The sequence below is a fragment of the Neoarius graeffei genome, chromosome 2 (assembly GCF_027579695.1).
Source record: "Neoarius graeffei isolate fNeoGra1 chromosome 2, fNeoGra1.pri, whole genome shotgun sequence".
NCBI lineage: Eukaryota > Metazoa > Chordata > Actinopteri > Siluriformes > Ariidae > Neoarius > Neoarius graeffei.
The window spans coordinates 68413119-68419118 of NC_083570.1; the positions used below are offsets into that span (position 1 = coordinate 68413119).

General features: G+C 42.1%; 1 protein-coding gene across 1 annotated transcript in view; it reads right to left on the reverse strand.

Moving 5' to 3' along the window:
• pot1 (protection of telomeres 1 homolog) overlaps positions 1-5520 on the reverse strand; it is a 116900-nt gene extending 111380 nt beyond the window's left edge. The window contains exon 1 of the mRNA XM_060914781.1: positions 5502-5520. The gene's annotated coding sequence lies outside the window, so the exon portion shown is untranslated. The remainder of the gene's footprint in view (positions 1-5501) is intronic.
• Positions 5521-6000: the final 480 nt, after the last annotated feature.

Below are 6000 nucleotides of genomic sequence, written 5' to 3' on the forward strand. Positions count from 1 at the left end.
ACTTGATGTGAGATGGGAATACAGTCTATGCACACACACACACACACACAGGAAATTTAGCACAGCCAGTCCATAAAGCGACATGTTTTGGGGCAGTAAGGACCCTGGAGCTGAAAGGCAGCAGCCTCGTGTTGTTCAGTTTTTTCTTTTTCCCAAATACAGCTTGCTGGTGTTAATTTTATGCAGTTTTATTTCATAAAGGGTGCCAATGAGTATGTATGATGATATGACACCTTCTCAAAATGCAAGTGATAATCCACCTCTTTGGGCTTTGACTTGTTTCCTGGCAGTAGCTAGTGACATAAATGAAGGTGGCAGCTTTGCTAAATCATCTCTCACCTCTTTTTCTCACTCGCTGACCATTTTGTCACACATTGGCAGTGACTCACCATGTTACTGTATCACCTCTCTCAGCATAACATTCAATATGCTGCTCTTTTCCCTGTCACCTTGTATTTGCCACCAGATCTGCCATAATGTGAGGTCAGTGTTATTTTTAGTTCAGAGTGTTTGCAATCTGTTAATGCCAATATGCAAAATAGTTAGGAGGTAATGTTTCAGTGCACATTAGTTATTCACTTCCACTTTTGGATTTCTTACTAAAGATCATACTTATTTACATGTGCATGGACATATTTTAGTTAAAAATCAGTTGCACGATCGCACTAACCTTTTGGCCTGTAGTGTAATTTTTAATATCACATTTGAAACAGGATAAAGATTACAGACTGTGCAGGCCAAGGAAGCTGAAAATAAATTAACTTTCACAAAATCCAGGTTCATGGCTCTCTCAGGTCACTATCTGATTATCTACTGGGCTGCGGTGGACTGATAATTTGTTGAAATTGTCTTCGTAATGTAAAGTAATCCCATCAGGCAGCCTCTGGACAGAGCAAAGCAGATTAGCAGTGTCAGACTAATCAGAATCATCTGGCCGTGACACTAGACTACAAATCCCAGTAGACGGATTTGTTGTGACAGACTCAAACAGTAAGACTGTAGCGAGAAGCTTTATTAAAAGATGGAATCTCAGGTATGGTAAACAAAAAAGGTATAGTAAATTTACTTTTCAATATTCAATTAGATCAGCAAATGCTCTATTTATACAATATTTCATCAACCATAGGAATAAAAAAAGTATGGTCAAAATGTTTTCTCCTGTTTAAAAAAATTGATGAATATATTATAAGAGAAAGCATAAATGAGATATAAATAAATAAATAAATAATGTGAAAATAAATAAGAAGATATTGAGTAAAACAGCATATTATACAGACACAAGTGTTTTACTGGGCAATACACCACTCATATTTTTTCATACGAGCTACATCTGGGACATGGAGAACCAAAACTGTGATATAAATCTCAATATGTCACTCATGAGAACACTGATGAATTGTTTTGATAAATTTGCATACTTTTTATTTGTGTATGTCTACATAATAAAAAGAAAATCACATGCTGGCTTGAAGATATGAAGTTTATCTTCTCATATTGAAAAACTCGCATTTTTCATACAAAATACATCACGGATCTGAATGACATACTGTATTTGCTGATATTTCACTCCAGTGACGTCACTCCCAGTGTTTTTCCGCTGACTAGACACGCGTTGTCAAAATAGCAAACCGGATCAAAATTAAAATTCTTTTGATTAACTTGAACATTTTCGTTTTGTGGATATATCTATATAATCTAAAGAACATTATACAGTGACACAAAGATATGAAGTTTATCTTCTTGTGTTGAAAATATTTTCACTCATTCACTTCGCTCACTCATGAAATATACATTCACCACTTGGAGATAAACTTCATATCTTCACGCAGCTGTGTAATATCCTGTGTATATATGTGTGTGTATATATATATATATATATATATATATATATATATATATATATATATATATATATACGTGCACACACACACACGGGGCTACAAAAGTAGATATACAGTAATGAAAAACAAAATGTTTGCACAAAATGTTAGTATGAAATGAAACCTAACACCACTATTATAATACTGGTAATACTGGAATAATCCTTACTGTATACCGTACCTACTTTTGCAGCCCCCATATATATATAAAAAAATCTCCTTCTCACCCCCGGCGGGGGGGTGGTATCCATGTCATCCTCAAGCTCGGGTCCTCTACCAGAGGCCTGGGAGTTTGAGGGTTCTGCGCAGTATCTTCGATGTTCCTAGTACTGCGCTCTTCTGGACTGAGGCTTCAGATGTTGTTCTTGGGATTTGCTGGAGCCACTCTCCCAGTTTGGGGGTTACTGCCCCAAGTGCCCCCACTACCATGGGGACCACGCAACCCTTGACCTTCCACATCCATTCCAGCTGCTCTTTCAACCCTTGATACTTCTCAAGTTTCTCATGTTCCTTCTTCCTGATGTTGGCGTCAGCTGGGATCGCCACATCTATCACCACCACCCTCTTCTGCTCTTTGTCCACCACCACTATGTCCGGTTGGTTAGCCAGGATCTGTTTGTCAGTCTGGAAGCTGAAGTCCCACAGAACCTTGGCCCTGTTGTTCTCAGCCACCTTCTGTGGTATGGCCCATTGGGACTTGGGTACTTCTATTCCATACTGGTTGCAGATGTTCCTGTATACTATCCCAGCCACTTGGTTGTGCCTCTCCATGTACGCTGATCCAGCTAGCATCTTACACCCTGCTACTATGTGCTGGACTGTTTCAGGGGCTTCTTTGCACAGTCTGCATCTTGGGTCTGATCTACTCTGGTAGATCCTGGCCTCTATGGCTCTTGTGCTTATGGCCTGTTCTTGTGCTGCCATGATTAGTGCCTCTGTGCTGTCTGTCAGTTCTGCATTATCCAGCCACTGGTAGGATTTCTTGATATCAGCCACTTCCTCTATCTGACGGTGGTACATGCCATGTAGGGGTTTGTCCCTCCAGGTTGTCTGTTCCTCCTCCTCCTCTGCGCTCTCATCAGGGTTCTGCTGCCTGAGACATTCACTTAGCAGTTCATCCTTTGGGGCCATCTTTCTGATGTATTCTCGGATTTTCGATGTTTCATCCTGGACCGTGGTCTTGACGCTCACTAGCCCTCGGCCTCCCTCTTTCCGCTTAGTGTATAGTCTCTGGGTGCTGGACTTGGGGTGGAACCCTCCATGCATGGTGAGGAGCTTTCTAGTCTTGATATCTGTGGCTTCTATCTCCTCCTTTGGCCAGTTTATGATACCAGCGGGGTATCTGATGACTGGTAGTGCGTACATGTTGATGGCTTGGACCTTGTTCTTACCATTCAGCTGACTTTTCAGGACCTGCCTTACTCTCTGGAGGTATTTGGCTGTGGTTGACTTCCTTGTGGCCTCTTCATGGTTTCCATTAGCCTGTGGGATGCCAAGGTACTTGTAGCTGTCTTGGATATCACCTATGTTGCCCTCTGGTAGGTCAATCCCCTCAGTCCAGATCATCTTGCCTCTCTTTGAGACCATCCGGCCACACTTGTCCAATCCGAATGACATCCCTATGTCATCGCTGTAGATCCGGGTGGTGTGGATCAGCGAGTCTATTTCTCGCTCGTTCCTGGCATACAGCTTGATGTCATCCATGTAGAGCAGGTGGCTGATTGTTGCCCCACTATGGAATCGGTACCCGTAGCCACTCTTCGTGATGATCCGACTGAGGGGGTTCAGGCCCATGCAGAACAGCAGTGGTGATAGCGCATCTCCTTGGTATATGCCGCACTTGATGTTGACTTGGGCAATGGGTTTTGAGTTGGCCTCTAGGGTCGTCTTCCACATTTCCATTGAGTTCTGGATGAAGGTCCTTAGGTTCCTGTTGATCTTATACAGTTCCAGACATTCCAGTATCCATGTGTGTGGCATTGAGTCATAGGCTTTCTTGTAGTCAATCCAGGCAGTGCACAGGTTGGTCTGTCTCTTCTTACAGTCTCGGGCGACTGTTCTATCGACCAGTAGCTGGTGCTTGGCTCCTCTGGTGTTACTGCCAATCCCTTTCTGTGCCTCGCTCATGTATTGAGCCGCATGCTTGCTCATTTTTGCTGCAATGATGCCTGACAGGGCCTTCCATGTTGTGCAGAGACAGGTAATTGGCCGGTAGTTGGATGGGATGGGTCCCTTCTGGGGGTCCTTCATGATTAGGACTGTCCTGCCTTGGGTTAGCCATTCTGGGTGGGTCTCATCCCTAAGCAGCTGGTTCATCTGTGCTGCTAGGTGTTCATGGAGTGCAGTTAGCTTCTTCAGCCAGTACTTATGGATCATATCGGGGCCTGGTGCTGTCCACTCTTTCTTGGACATCTGCCATTGAGATGGTTACTGGTTCTTGTTCAACTGGAGGTTGCTATGGAGAGCTGTTAGTCGCTGTTTGGCAGTTTCGAGTGCCTCTGGTATGGAGAGTGAGTTGTACTTCCTGGGTGCCCCTTTATGTTCCCTTTCTGTAGTTCAGCTAGCTGGCTAACTTCTCTCCATGCTGCCTTTATCTTGGCCTCTAATTGTCTGGTGGATGCTGTTTGTTATGTCCCGAGCCCACCTTGTGTCCAAGCATCTCCATGATTACTGTTGCTGTACTGTGTATCAGCTTGTTGGTCTCAGTGATGGTTCTTGTAGAGATTGTCTTCAGAGCAGCATTCACATCTACTAATCTACTGAAGGTACTTGGCAACTCAGCTTCGGTATTCGTCGGGGGCTATCGATATATATATAGATAGGCTCCAGGTTTCCAGTTGGGTTCTGTCCTCGTCCATCAATGTCTTGTTCCAGTAGCCCATTTCTCATCAGTTTGCCCTGGTTCCCTAGCAACTGACGCAGACCTTGTTGACCTGGGCGACGTCTGAGCCAGTATGACTCTATCAGTTATGTCTTCACTCATTCCTGAGGTAGGCTGATATATCATGAGGGGTCTTGCCTAAGGACCCTTACTGGATGATGTTTTGCCCCGACCAGGATTTGAACCCCGATCTCCCGCGTTGTAGTCAGTGAGCATTACCACTGTACTATCCAGCTGATCAATATATATATATATATATATATATAGATAGAGGTATATATATTAGTGCTGTCAAGCGATTAAAATATTTAATCGCGATTAATGTCGCGACTGTCATAGTTAACTCGCGATTAATCGCAATTTAATCGCACATTTTTGTCACATGAAAAACCATTGTAATTCTCTTATCAGCATAAAAAAGTGAATGGGCTTGCTTTGTACCACTGTTTTTTTTTTTTATTGCAGAGCATATAAAAAAAAAACAGAGCGTCTTGTCACAGCCACTGACATCCATAACTTCCATATTAGATGAGAAAACCAAGGGATGAAAAATAAAGTGCATATCACTGTGAAAATTAAAAAAAAATGTTTTATTTTACTCTTCATTAGTTTCTTTTGAAGAGAAGTATTTGCCATAAAAGAAGAAAAAAACAGATAACAAAAATAAAAACGTTTAAAAACGTTCATCATAGTATGGCACTGTATTATCTAATGCTCACTGCTTATAACTCTACACCTACCCGGTGGAGATGAGCTGGGAAACTGAAGACTGAAGGAAAAGTATTGAAAAGTATTTTTCCAGTCTCACCTGTGAAAGGTAATCCCATGTGAACTTGTTTGGACGGTAAACCTGTTGGTACAGTTAAACGCAGCGCGCGACAAGCCTCAGCAGGAACTACGGGTGACTCGCAGGGCCAAATTAGAATTTGCGTTAACGGCACTATTTTTTTTAATCGTGTTAAATTGAGATCGCGTTAACGCGTTATTATCGCGTTAACTTTGACAGCACTAATATATATATATGTGTGTGTGTGTGTGTGTGTCTGTGTGTGTGTGTGTATACAAACACAAGACATTACTTTCAACAGCACTTAATAAATTTCCTTCCCTAATTCATGCATATTGCATTTTTAGATACTGCTTTAATGTTAAGGGCTGTTTGATTCGTCAGGCTAATTGACGACATTCCTGATATCTTGAGCAATAAATATAGGAATGATTAATATTGCAATACACATT